Raw genomic sequence first — 14,999 nt, 5'->3', positions numbered from 1 at the left:
TCTGGTTTAGAATGATATTTGGATTCATTAACGTGAACATCATTGCTGCGGACAACCTTTCTGGATTCGGGATCCCAAAGTCTGTACCCCATCTCACCATAATTACCATAGCCTAGAAAGATGCACTTTCTACTCTTTGGCTCAAGTTTGTTCCTAAATTCCTTTGGAACGTGAGTATATGTCTCACAGCCAAAGACTCTGAGATGCTTGTATGAGGGCATTTTGCCTGACCATACCATCTCTGGCACTGAATCCTTCTGCAAAACCTTGCTAGGAGATCTATTTACAAGATGAACAGCTGTTGATACAGCTTCAGCCCAAAACCCATTTGGCAGCTGTGCATTAGACAACATACTTCTGACCTTCTCTTGTATGGTCCTATTCATCCTCTCAGCAACACCATTTTGAGGAGGATTGTAAGGAGCAGTAAGTTCACGTTTTATACCTTTTGACTCACAAAAGTCCTGAAAGGCCTTTGAAACATACTCTCCACCATTGTCAGTGCGTAAGCATTTAAGCTTCTTGCCACTCTGATTCTCCACAAGTGTCACAAACGTTTTGAAAACACTAAACGCTTCATCCTTGTGCTTGAGAAAGTAAACCCATACTTTCCTCGAGTAATCATCTATAAATGTCATAAAGTAAGAAGCTCCCCCTAGAGATAGGTTAGGCATAGGTCCACACAAATCACTATGAACAAGTGCCAACTGTGTATCTCTTCTACTGCTTCTATGCTTATGTGGCTGCTGTGTTTGCTTACCATACAGACAATGTTCACAGAATTCAAAATCATTAAATGAAAAGCCAGGCAAATAACCAGAACGAGACAAGATTTCCATTCCCTTCTTGGACATATGTCCTAACCGGCTATGCCACAAAGAAACGTTCGGCTGCTCGGTTACATTGATTACATTTTTAGAGACATTTGATACATAAATCATGTAAAGTCCTCCAGACTTTACTCCATGTGCTACTGTCATAGAACCCTTGGATATCTTCCACATGTTCTGTCCAAAAGTGGTGACGTAGCCAGCATCATCAAGTAAACCTGTGCTGATCAAGCTCTTTGTAATTGTGGGAACATGTCTCACATTCTTCAGCGTGAAAGAAGAGCCATTCTGAAACTTCAATTGAACATCTCCAACACCTAAGATCTCACATGTCTGCCCATTGCCTAGCCGAACATGATCTTTAGTGGTCACATAAGAAGTAAACCACTCCTTGTTTGGAGACACATGAAGTGATGCCCCTGAGTCTATAATCCAGTCACTCAGTGCATTTCCATCAGATGCTGTAAGAAGAGCTGAGTCCATTGTATTCTTCAAGAAGTAGATGTCTCCTGACACTAGACTGTCATCCTCTGCAACAGTGTTTGTCACATTTATTTCTTGAATCTTCACTGAGGACTTGTTCTTCTCACCATGGTCTTCAGCTTTCTCTTTGCCTTTTTCTGCTTTCCATTCTCTGCAGTCTCTTTTCATGTGACCCTTCTTGCCACAATGGTAGCATTCTATGTCACTCTTGCCTTTAGCACTGCGGGACTTGCTACGAGACTGATTCCTCTTTCCACCTTTGTACTTTTCTTTGGTCCTTCCCCTGACAACTAAGGCTGTTCCTTTGCCTTTGTCCATTGTCTTTCTATTGGTTTCTTCAGTAAGCAGACTTCCTTCTACACCTGCTATGTTCAAACCATTTGGAGGTGCAGAATTACTCAAAGCTGTGCGAAAAGTGTCCCAACTTTCCGGCAATGTGATCAACAGGAACATAGCTCTAACAGGTTCATCAAACTTGACACCTTGAGCTGACAACTGACTATAGATTGTGTTGAATTCATTAAGATGATTGTACATAGGTGTCCCTTCTTTCATCTTCAAGTCAACAAACTTCTTAAGCCAGTATACCTATGAAGCTGCACTCTGCTTCTCATAAAGATCACTCAGCTTTAACCATGCTTGATAAGCCGACATCTCGTCTGCTACATTGAAGTAAACGCTTTCTGCCAAAGTCAGCATAATGGTAGAAAGTGCCAATTCATCCATTTCGCTCCATTCATCTTCGTCCATATCTTCTGGTTTTATCCCCTTGAGCTTTATAGGTTTTATCTGCTTCTTTTGTACCAACACGTGCCAAATCTGCTTCTTCCACAATGGGAAATTGGTTCCATCCAACTTCTTGATATTGTAAAGAGCAGTGTCCTGTGATCCTACGCTTCACAGTGGTTTACTTTCCTGGGAAAAATTCGACAGAGTTTCCCCTATAAATTGACCTCTCAACCAATATCAACCTGTCAAATGAACCAAGAAAGCTTCAAATTCTGCATAAATTTTGGCAGAGTCTCCTTTGTAAAATGGTTCTGGTGTACTCAAAAAACAGACCAAAAAACAGCTCAAAAAACACTGTCTCTCTGACACTGTAAGCTGCGGGTAAACCTGTCCTACACCTGTACTGTCTCTCACTATCCTGTCACTGTCCTGTAAGCATAGACTGTGACAATGCCTCAATGGCAGTAAAGCAAAGATGCAATCCCAACTGTCTAATTCACAGTCAATACATCCTAGCTACCTATCTAAGGGTGCTCGAGGGATCGCTCCAAGACCTGTATCACCGAAAGGATCTCAACATTCGAGAATCCCCCAGCTCAATAAAACCTCACTCGACCCTCAACAAAGGCTGCAGTAAATCTGACAGTACATAGACTTCCCACAAAGTCGTACATCCACAAATTTCCCACTATATGCTGTAACCGTTGCGGCGGTTGTTTGTTGCGTGACTCACAGCCAGCAAACCCTCAACAAACATACATCATCTCTGACAATACATCCCATGTGTAAGTACCTACAATGTCAGGATGAAATCTGGAATATCAAGCAGCAAACACAAGCTACCTGATGAACTAGTGGATGTCGCCTACAGTCTGTGTGTAGATGCGCCCGTGTCGTATGTGACACGCCTCCAAGAACTGTGAGCCGTCCTTCGATGTGTAGACAGCCACAAATCAACACTCTGGGAGTGTCGATATCCTCAGCACCTGTAGTCGTAGGCCGAAAACCCCAAATTTGCAGAGTCGGATCTGCACCTGCTGAGACCACATAGTCGAAAATGGCCTGCGCAGACCTTTGTTGAAGCCGAACGGTGACCAAGATGACCTCAGAATGAAATTCTGAGCACACCAAGCCCTACGGGCTTACCCACAAGATTTGGGGCCATGTCTTTGCCTGTCGAATTTCACTCCAATCTGAGCTAGTGACTCTAGCCTCCTGCAGTGCAGCCCCGAGCCTCGATCTGAGCTCTGATACCAGTTGAAGGAGTACGAGCGGAAGTGCGACACGAGAGAGAGTGCGAGAAGAAGAGCACGACAATATGGTGAACTCGCTCTATTGTAATGTGTAGAGCATAGTGAGTTTTTATTAGGTTTTTACAAAAGAATATGTGTACATACCTGGCGGCCCACCCACTTACCTGGGCGACCACATTGGGCTTTATACCCCAACAGATTGCCATATACTCAGCCTCACAACTAGAAGTGGCCAGAGTAGGTTTCTTCTTGCGCAACCATGATGTGCATGCACTACCCAACATGAAACAAAAACCACTCTTGGGCACTCGCGTGTCATAACAATCAACTTAATTTGAGTCCAAAAAGCATGTAAATTTGGCAAGAATGATCTCCCCTTGGGATAAAACAACCCAAGATGTAAAGTGCCACTCAAGTAGCGAAAGATCCTCTTGACATCCTACCAATGCTTAGACCATGGGCTATGCATAAATTTGCTAACCTGTGAGATTGCAAAATGAATATCTAGCCTCACATTGCATACATAAATAAGGAATCCAACAGCAGTTTGATAAAGAGTGAAATCGCCAGGATCACCAGCATCATAAAGACTCAATTTTGAATCTATTTCCATGGAAGTAGAAATAGGTTTGCAGTCCTCAAGTCCAAACTTACATAGGAATGTCTCTACACGTAACTTGTTTGACACAAGGCAATACCACCATCACACTGCTTAAACTGTATGCCCAAGTAATGATGTAACAGTCCCAAATGTTTCATCTTGAAAGTAGCATTCAAATCAGCCTTAAATTCAGCAATATGGGTCTCATTCAAACCAGTGATCAGCAAATCATCAACATAAAGAATGACGATGAGAAGTATAGCACCATCACACTTTACATACAAAGTGCTTTCTGTTGGACTATTACGAAAGCCTCGTTTAACCAAATGAGTGTCAGCTTTATCATATCAAGCACAAGGAGATTGCTTCAACCCATACAAAGCTTTCTTACATCTGCACACTTATCTTCTGTCCTTTTATGAGACAAAATCGTGAGGCTGCATTACATAAACTTCCTCAAATATATCACCATTCAAGAAAGTAGTAACAATGTCTGATTGATGTACATCCCATCCAAAATGGGCTACCAATGCACGTAGAAAATGCACAGTGGTCATACAACAAGTGGGAGCAAAAGTCTCTTCATGATCTATGCCTTTCTATTGTGCATAACCTTTTGCAACAAGTCAAGCCTTATAGCGATCAATCTCACCATCCCGCTTACGTTTCAACTTGTAAACCCACTTCGTACCAATGGCCATTTTTCCATAAGGCAAATCATATAAATTTCATGTGTCATTTTCTAGAAGTCATATTTTTATTGCATGGCAGCAATCCAATTTTTAGAATTCTGTGTTTCATCAAAAGACTGAGGTTTCTCAATATCTCATAAACTGAAAACAGCCAAAGTATAACAATCTGATGCATAGCGAGAACCCGAACGAGTACAAGTAACAAAGGTGCATCCAATTTACTGTCACGCAAAGTACGCACCAGTCATTTTGGCATACCTCTAGCATGCCCATTCTCAACCCTTTCCACATCAAGTACATCATGTACATGTGCATCCGTAATAGGATGATGCATGGCATTTTTTGAAACCCCCATAGGTTATACATTTGCCTTACTGAATTTTACATTGGTTTCTACCACTGAAAGAGACAACAATCTATCATAAATGTCTTGTGAGCTTATATTACTGTCTCTAGTACATGACAACAAGGGTTGAACAGAATCTTCCACAAACACAACATCTCATGAAACCAAGATACCATATGTTTGTGGATGATACAACCTATAACCTTTGCTTTTTTTGTATTGTAACCAACAAAAATGTATTTAAGAGATTTATCATTCAATTTTTTGCGCTACATTTGTGGCACAAAGCATAAGCCAAAGAGCCAAAAACACGCATGTGATCAATAGATGGCTTCTTATCATGCCATGCTTCATAAGAAGTCATAGACTACAAAGCTTTTGTAGGACACCTATTCAGTACATAAGTCGCACACATGATGGCCTCAAGCCAAAACAAACGTGGCAAAGCTTAACTCTTGATCATACATCGTGCCATTTTCATAAGAGACCTATTTTGTTCTTTCAGCAACACCATTTTGTTGAGGTGTATACGGAACTATACATTGGTGTTTTATCCCGCGACTAGCTAGAAATGCATTAAACTCATGAGACATATACTCCCCCCCTCGATCTGAATGGAGGATGCCCATAGTACATTTAGAGACATTTTCAGCCATAACCAAAAATGGCTTGAAGCACATAAACACTTCGGACTTAGCTTTAAGCGGATATACCCATGCATGCCTGGAGTAATTATCAATGAAAGTCACGAAGCATAGGTAATTACCTAAGGACGGAGTTTGCATAGGTGCACAAACATCACTATGCACAAGTTGCAATTTGCATGTAGCCCTTATTGAACCATTCTTTGGAAACTTTGAACATTGTACCTTACCCAAAAAACAACCATAACAAACATGCCTCACAGGTGATTCAAGAGGCGGCAATGAAGCAACCATATTAGATTTTTGCAAACGTAGTAAACTGGCAAAATTCGGATGCCCAAAACGTGCATGTCAAAGTTTTGTATATGAAACAGCCTTTAAATCCACAACTACATTTGCAAAATTCTACCCACACTTGTTATACAAAGTGAGCTTATACAGTTCACATCATAAATGCCAGATGCAATAATTTCATCACCAAACCTGAGATCATGGACCGTATATCTGTCATCCACAAATTCTACAACAAGACCAAGTCTAGCAAGTGCAAATACAGACAAAAGGTTCTTTTTGATTCCATGTACATAAAGTGCATCCGCAAGTATCAAGGAACTACCATTTGCAGTAGTCAACACAATCTTTCTTACTCCCTTGATCGGATAAGAGGCATTGTTGGCACAAGTGACTGTATTCACATGAGGGACAGACTCGAGAGAGGTAAACAAGTCACGATTTGAGATAATGTGCGTTGTAGCACCATTGTCAAAGTACCACACATGAGAATCTGGCACAGTTGACATACATGCATCATGTACAGAAGTATCATAAGTGCACTTTGCATTGAATGCCCACTCTGCATCTACATCAACATCACAATCTCCTTTCACAAAATATTCTATAATAGTTGCACTTGTATGGAACCAACCTCATTCTTCTTGGCCTCTTTTGCCTTCAATTTAGGGCACTGCTTAATCAAGTGATCATTGGCCTTACAATAATTGTAACGCATCTTCTTTTTTTCTTTTTCACCAGAATTTCTAGACGAGGTGCTACCAGCAAAAGCATTAGAAACATGTGATTTTCCACTCACAAAAGAACCATGAGATGTGGATAAATTGTTGTTACCACTTTTTCTTTCAACGACAACAAAATTAGGTTCAATTGCATGTTAATTAGTCCTATTCTTTCTTGAAAGTGGCTCTCACAACAGTAATGTGCATAATGCATCAAACTTGACAACATGAGGATTTCCTTGGGTCATAAGTCTCCAAGTACTAGCAAAAGTCTCCTAAGAATCTGGCAATGCAGTAAGAACAATCTGCACAAGGAAACTGTTTGAAATGACTCTGCCTATAGAAATGAGTTGCTCCTTTATATCCTTGATACCAACAAGGAAAGTGTCCGTGTCATCTTCCTCATGCATAATCTTTCTTTCTTGGAGTGTTTAACCACGTAATAGTGGTATTAGAGCTCAAATGATTCTTCTTCTATGGAGGATTTGATTCCTTTTGCAACAAACATGGGTTCTCACGGAGAATCCGATAGAGACAACACCCCTCCGATTGTTAGCATGTGGGAAGACAAAGAAACGCAAAATCCAGTGGAAGAGAGAACGGAGAAAATCAATGAAGATTCCAACAAGAGTAACCATTTATCTTGTTACCATACATATGTGGTTGTGATGTGTGCAAACACTCTTAGGACCGTCGGGGCATTTTTCCCTCACTAGGATTCCCCCCCCCCCCCCCCCCCCCCGCACATTATACATACACCCATCACTCTAGGGCTAACTTATCTTTCCATTATGCACTAAGCAATACTAGTCTCTGTTGTGTGCCATGAACTTCTTCATCTTCTCCAAGATGTGTGTGTTTTCTTGCAACCCTATTTCCAACAATTGGTATCAGAGCAGGTTGCGTCCTCCCCGACATAGTCACCAGCATCGCCATCACATGTCTGTTAACTTTCTCATATTTAGGTGATCTCTGGTGAGTGTCAACAAGTCAAAAATAGTTCAGGAGAACTCGTAAATCTTGGTCTGCTCACAATTTTAATTTGGACTCATTTCGGCATTTGTTTCCACTACAAACAGTATTACGCAAGCAATTTCGTCCTTTTGTGTAGAATTTTTTTCATTGCAATTTTCTACATAACAGGTCCCTTACGACTAGTCTTCTTTGGGTTGTGTTATATAGCACGTGTTAGTTTCACTGTATTTCTCCTCTTTTCAGATAGTTTTCACATCAAGTGCAACCACTCACCATGGCTGACAACAACACAAATGTGTTCATGATGTTTCCTGTTGAGGATAAATTGGACGAGGACAATTGCCCAATGTGGGCTTACATGATGGAACGTATTCTTGTGTCAAAGGGCGTTTGGTAATGGGAATGGGATCGTGCTAGCTAAGGTGGGTGATAGACAAACATTGTGCACACAAGTGCGTGTGTGTAGGCTAGATTGTTAGTCAAGCGAATTAGGCTCCAAGATAGGTTAACTTGGGCTCATAAACACGATCTTGAGGAGTTTTCTAATCCTTCACAAGATCACCATAGACAAGAGACATGTAATGCAAACTTGGAATGGTTGTTTATTCATGAAAGGAGCTTTAAGTAGCTCTACAGCTTTACACCACTACATGTGGGATAATTCCTCCTCTTCTCTCATTCACTCATACTCTAGTGACTCTAGGACAAAGCTCCTGAGGTATGGACTAGGACAATACATTGAATATTCTTTATCCACTAAGGATGACACATTGGTATCCACACAATATGTCAATACATATCTGATAAAAGAAGTCCTCCCCTTGAAGTAGAGAGGCTACACTATTCAGAGTATGTCATCATAGTAGACAAGGTTGTTCTTGCCTTTGTCTTTGTCTTCTTCTTTTTCCTCCACCATATGAGTTGATCCTCTTACAGGTTTCTTGCCTTTGTAGCTTCTGCTATTGTTGTTGCCACTGGTGCTTTCTCCAATGTTGCTGCCTCCACTTAGTAGCATCGAGAAGGAGGATGCCCCTTCTTACCACATTTGTTGCAAGATTTGTCGGCGTAGCAATCCTTTGCTACATGTCCCATTCTCCTATAATCATAACACTTCTTTACACTTGATGTTGATGCGAAAAAATCTCCTCCTGATGATGTCGATGAGCCTTTTTGCTTCTTCTCTTCTGGTTGAAGTGAATTGATGATATCTTGTAATGATGGAGCCGGTTCTTCCTCTTCAAGGATGGTGACTAAGTGGTCATAAGAGGGTGGAAGTGCGCTCAAAAGAACGGCCACTTTGTTATCTTCTAGTACATCACACTTTATGTAAGTAAGCTAGATTATTGTGCTTTTAAGTCTATTCACAAGGCTAGCTATGTCCTCTCCTTCATACATTGTGGTTTTGTAAAGTTGTTTTTTAAGGTTCACTTTACTTCTTTTAGCTCTAGTCCCAAATTTTTCTTCAAGAATAACCCATGCTTTATGTGCATTTGTACATTCATCAATGAAGTGGACATAGTTGTCGTGAAGTGCGATGATAATGATCCCAAGTGCTTGTTCTGTCCTTTTCTATAGCTTGTGCACTAAATGCCCTAGTATGCACTCTCTCTTGATCATCATCTAGTGGCACTTTGACCACTCTCCATAATGTCTTCTTCATCAAATAGCCCCTAAACTTCGTTAGCCAGGTATGGAACCCTTCGCCGTTAAATTTCTCTACACCTTCTCACTCATTATGCCAATAGAGGGGTCTTAATGCCTGGAGACTCTCCAAGGTCAATGTGTGCCTCAAGCACAATTATGAAATCATCACCATAAACAAATATCATAATATTCATTGCGAGTAATGTGCTTGGTTGCAGAATTTTTGGAGTTTAATAAGAGAGAGAGAGAGAGAGAGAGAGAGAGAGAGAGAGAGATTCCCTTTGAATACTCCTTTGTGAAGTACCTCTTCACCTTTTGGAAGTCACCCTTCACTATAGAGATCTTTGCTTTACATTGAAAATTTTGAAGCCTTGAAGATGCCTTTGAGTGGGCTTGAAGCTTTTTGATTCTTTGGCTTTGCGGTAGTTTGGTGGGAGTAGGCCCTTGAAGGGCTCGGATTCTTGGATGCCTCTGCAGGTGCGACAGGCCGGCAAGGGTAATAAGCCCTTGTAGGGGCTTGGGGTGCCGTGGGAAGCTCCCTTTGGTTGGACTTTTGGTGAAGGCCCGTGGGATAGCACCCTTACTGGGAGCTGGAGTTTTGAGTAGCGAGACATAAGACGGGGGGTGCGTTAAGGTGTAATAAGCCAAGCAGCGTGGGTAGGAAGTTCTGGTCGAGCAGATGGGTAGTGTGCAGACTTGGTGACGCAGGTAGGGAGTTTACCAGGGGCGGTAGAGTTTGATGAAGGCAGCGCTAACAAGATGTCATATAGGAAGGCACGTGCTCTACATATACGAGTCACCGGTGTCGAGGATACCAACACCGTGGAAAAAGTGAAAAGCCAAAATACACGGCAGTATGAAAAATGGGTAGGAAAGGAGGAGGTGATGGGGGAACCTCCAAGGAATGTGCTCTAATCATTCATTTCACTATCATAGAAGAGAGGAAGGAATTCCTCTAAAAGAGGCCTGCACTAAAGCAAAGAGGGGTTTTCTTGGGAGATGATCTTATTTTGTCCCAACTAGCACGCATAAACGAATGCGTGCCCAAGATCCTGGCTGTTAGAGAGAAGGGAAAACTCACTTTCTATAGAAGAGGCAAAGTGATGGTACTTGACAAACTTGCCTTCTATAGAAGAGGCAAAGTGGTAGTACTTGACAAAGACACCACATGACGATGTGCAACCTTTGGGACCAACCTAAAGCTTGCAGTATGAAATTACAACGGATGGTTACGATTGGATGTTGGACCCTTCGAGGATTCCTTTGGAGGGAGGGACAATATTTTCTATTGAAGCACACTCTCGAGGGTGATTGAATGCAGATGGGAGAGCACATGTAGACAAGTGGCTCGTGATGAGCACAGTAACAGAGGATCATGAGCAATAGTAGTGTAATTTAGGGAGGAATTACACCCCATCATCCATGTGGTTCACAAAGATGAGAGTGCCCGCAATATGAGGGTCAAAGTTAAGAGTGGAGGAGAGTAGAGTTCTCTACATTTCCATATGTTACTTCCCTCCAAGCACATCTCATTATGCTTTGCCTAAGGGTAGTCACCATACATGATACTAGACGGGGATACTTGGGAGTTCTTGAGGGATGGAGATGCCATCCCACTCGAGGATTTCAATGCTAGGACAGATTGTCATCAAGCATCCTTCTTTGAAACTTCTAAGGAGTAGTTGAGAGAGCTAGCCTCTGAGGCTCTCCAGGACCTCAAAGGATGATGAGGAGACATGGTGCTAGCACTGTGGATTATGCATTCAAGACTTAGCAGTCTCATCCAAATCCGTTGGAGTGGATGTAGATCATGCTCATATTTATTTTGTAATAGATTTTTCTTCATGCACCACACCACCATCCAAGATACCATATATACCAATTTTACAAAGAGACGGAGACAAGTGTAAACAGCATAGCTTTATACTCTTCTAGCAGGGGAGAACCTCTCTAGACCCTTGTCAGAGCTCACCTAGATATTGATAGAGATTATATACGCAACGGCAGCCACAGCTTTTCCCCACTCTCAACTGGCATACGCAATTTCAAAGCATGCCTCAAAGTAGTTGGCATGATGATGAGTGTCAATTGATGAGAGCCCAGCTACACAAAGAGGGCTTTGGGAGACATCACACATTGGCAGTCACATATTCCAACGCCTTTTACAGCAAAAGAAGAGAGCTTAGCTCAGCTTGAGGGAGATATTTAACAAATGCTCTTGAGCCAGGACTCTAGGGGGGACTTGGCAACTCTTTAGAGAGAACTCACCCTCTCCAATCATTACTTCTACAGACATGGACACAATATGCATCCTCTCTATACACAATAGAAAATCAATTACCATTGCTAGACCCACACGATCCCTATTCTCCCACTTCTACTTTCTTCACAGCATAGATGATGAGGCGAGCCATTCATAGATTGCACACAGGGAGGGCGCATGATCATGATGATATAGTGGCAGTAAATTTCAAGCATGCTAGAGATCATATTGATGGTTTGTTGGCCTTCACATTCAATAGGGCGTGTCCTAAGACTTGGACTACACTATGATTGTACCACTGCTCAAGTCTAGAGATCTGACCTTGCCAACTAATCATCACATTATTATGATTGGCCACTCATTGGCCAAGCTATAAGCATTTATACTTGAGCATGAGTTGACTAGATGGCCACAGAAAGAGGGTGTATGAGCTTCAGGGAAGTTGGATTCGAAAGGGGATTCTCTACACTAAATTATATATTCACGCTTAGAGCAATCATTGAGGCGGGAAAACCACATGGGAGGAGGATTTATTGTAGCTTTGTGGACTTCCACAAAGCCTTTGACACAGTCCCGAGAGCTAGATTGACATTGAGACAACATGACTTGCGAGTCCCACGGGAGCTTGTATGGGGTATCATGGCACTCTATGAGACAGCTATAGGGAGAGTACGGACAACATAGGGTCTTTCAAAGCATGTTCGCTCTACTATTGGGGTGAAGTGGGATGCCCATTTTCTTTGTTTGGAATGTATATTGATGAGGTTTTTGACTATATTGAGATTACAAGGGATACAGAGGCACAGTTGTCAAGTACAGGGATACCTCTATTGCTTTATCCAGATGATATTGTGCTTATTTCACACGCTTTTAAGGGTATGCAAAGACGTCGATGTGTTGAATGCTTATGCACATGATAGTGGGCTCTCCATCAACCTTAGCAACATATTTTATATATGCACACACACCCCTAGATCAAGGTGGAAGGTTACGTAAGGTACGATACGGATTCGAAACATAAGGTATGTACCTTTGTACCAATAAAATTTTAAGGTATATAACAGTACATACCCTTTTTTTAAAACATAATTTCTACATTTTTACACATATCAATGATGTATCCATTACGTAATGTTTGCAATGACCATGATACCATTCCTAAATTTTAATATCCATATCGCATCAAATTTTGTATGAACACTTGATGAATTACAATTTTACAACCATGATATCATCAATAACATAATTGCAAGGACTCAAGAAACATAACACTGATACTCAATAGATAAATTCATGGTAGATGCCATACACGATAAAAAAATAAATGAAATAACAAAGACTCCATAAACCAATACAATCTAACAATCACATGAATCATTGATGGGACAATTGAATCTCTGTAAGCTAAAAACATAAGAAAACCCTCGCCTAGCAATGTCAACACCACATATATAAAATAATAATAATAATCATCATGGGGTTCTAAGCAATATTTAGAGGGGTTTACAGAGTTTCTCTCTTTCGTGCAACATCGATGATGTAGCACCCTTAAAGTTTCTATCATGACTGCAAATATCAAGAACAACAATGATGGCTAACACTAGAAAAAACTTGGAGAGAATTGATGCAACAAAATAGGTAGTTGATAGGGCATTCACACCACTAAGAATAGGAAGAATTTTTCACAATATCACCCGGTTGCAATTCGAACAAAAACTCCACAATTTGAAATCTGCATGTCCGCTAATACGATCAAAACATATACCTAGATGAGTCCATGAAGAGCCCAAATTCACCTATGAAGGAAATTGCAACTATAGACTCATGGTATCCATAACACAATATAACCATCAACTTCATGCATAGCACTAACTATATACTACTACATCCCCATCTTTATCAATGCCCAATAGTGGGTGTAGAACTAGGTACTAACATATGCTTCCAACACGACACACACAACACATGAGCATACATCAACACAAAGTTCAGCATATTGAATTTCTATCATGACTATCGAGATCAAGGGCGAACTCAACCACTATGACGCCTAACACTAGAAAAAAGAAACCAAGGTGATGGTATGTAATAGTACAACGAAGTGTGTCAAGAGATCATCACCTATTTTTACATACAAATGGGAGATAATGGAGTATGTACTATGTAGACTCCTATACATATCTTGGTATTGAATTCAATGGACCTACTTTCTCTATGAGAGGTGCTACAAAGGTGAGATTGACGAAGGGACATGCAACATTAGGACTACAAACAATATGTTCATAGGTGCGGTTTCACTAGCTGTGGCTATTTCACATATTGGCCACTTCTACCATGCTTTATGGAGTGCAGATTTGGAGACCTAGCCTGGAAGATCATAGTAGATTAGGGTGCAGCTTTTTAGTATTTCCTAGATGTACCATCCCTCACCCTCACACATTTAGAGACTGGCAAAATCATCAACATGTAATCATTCATCTAGATACTAGGAGCACTTGGTTGTCTCCATCACATGAGCTAGGAACAAAGAAGGCTTTTTATCGAAACCATCTTCTCCACACGACAAAAGATGGGTTTATCTCACACCCCACGTATGTGGACACCCACCTATTTCATGCATTAGATTTGTTATGCACCTCATCTCACCAGATGGATATAGAGATTGGTTGATACAGAGGTGTACCGAGATTATGCTAGGTTTGCAAGAGCAAGCACAGACAAAGGAGCATTAAATCTATCAATGTATAGCACACTACGAGATCTACAAGGCACTTTCATTTATTTATAGAGGGCTTTGGCCCCTTATCATGGATCACTATGATCAAAGGTGCCTAGGTATCTCCTTGTTGGAGATCCGTAGACTTAGAGAGACTACCCTCGGGAGTAGAGAATTTACACAGAGGATCCATACAGAGGCAGATCACTAGAGACTACTCGGGACGGCCCACCACAAGCTACCGAGTCACACCCTCATCGGGGCATCCATCTCGATTGAGCCATCTAGTGTGCCTGCTCACAACACCCAAGGATGAGAAGATCTTCACATCATAGACAAGGTCTACATTGGAGGTTACGTCGTACGGAGCATAGTCGAGCGACATCAAGCATGCCCCCAAAGTGCTGACTATGGAGAACATTGAGGCCATACTACAGAGACCTATGAGAGAGTCATGGGATGATCACCACTATATCTTTCTCTATTGTACATCTCATTAGCCTCCATGTGATTGTACCCCTCCCCATATGTTTTAAGATTATATATTATGTGATGCTGATGAGATGATGTTGATAACGATGATGTAGGGTAAGCTTACATACCTACCCAATTTAGGTACCTCATTTATTTTTATTTTAATGTTCCCCAAACATTGTATCTTTAGTTTCATCATTTTGGCCCTTTATACACATTAATATAACATTTCATTTCTCAAACTTAAACTCCTAATCAAATATGCCACTTTCATTATCCATTATCTATTTGAAGTTGACAAGCAACAATAGAAAGTGAAGCTTTCCAAGATGTTTG

This window comes from Adiantum capillus-veneris, chromosome 3, assembly GCF_014529385.1.
Source record: "Adiantum capillus-veneris isolate H3 chromosome 3, ASM1452938v2, whole genome shotgun sequence".
Lineage (NCBI taxonomy): Eukaryota > Viridiplantae > Streptophyta > Polypodiopsida > Polypodiales > Pteridaceae > Adiantum > Adiantum capillus-veneris.
Note: the sequence above shows the minus strand (reverse complement) of the source record.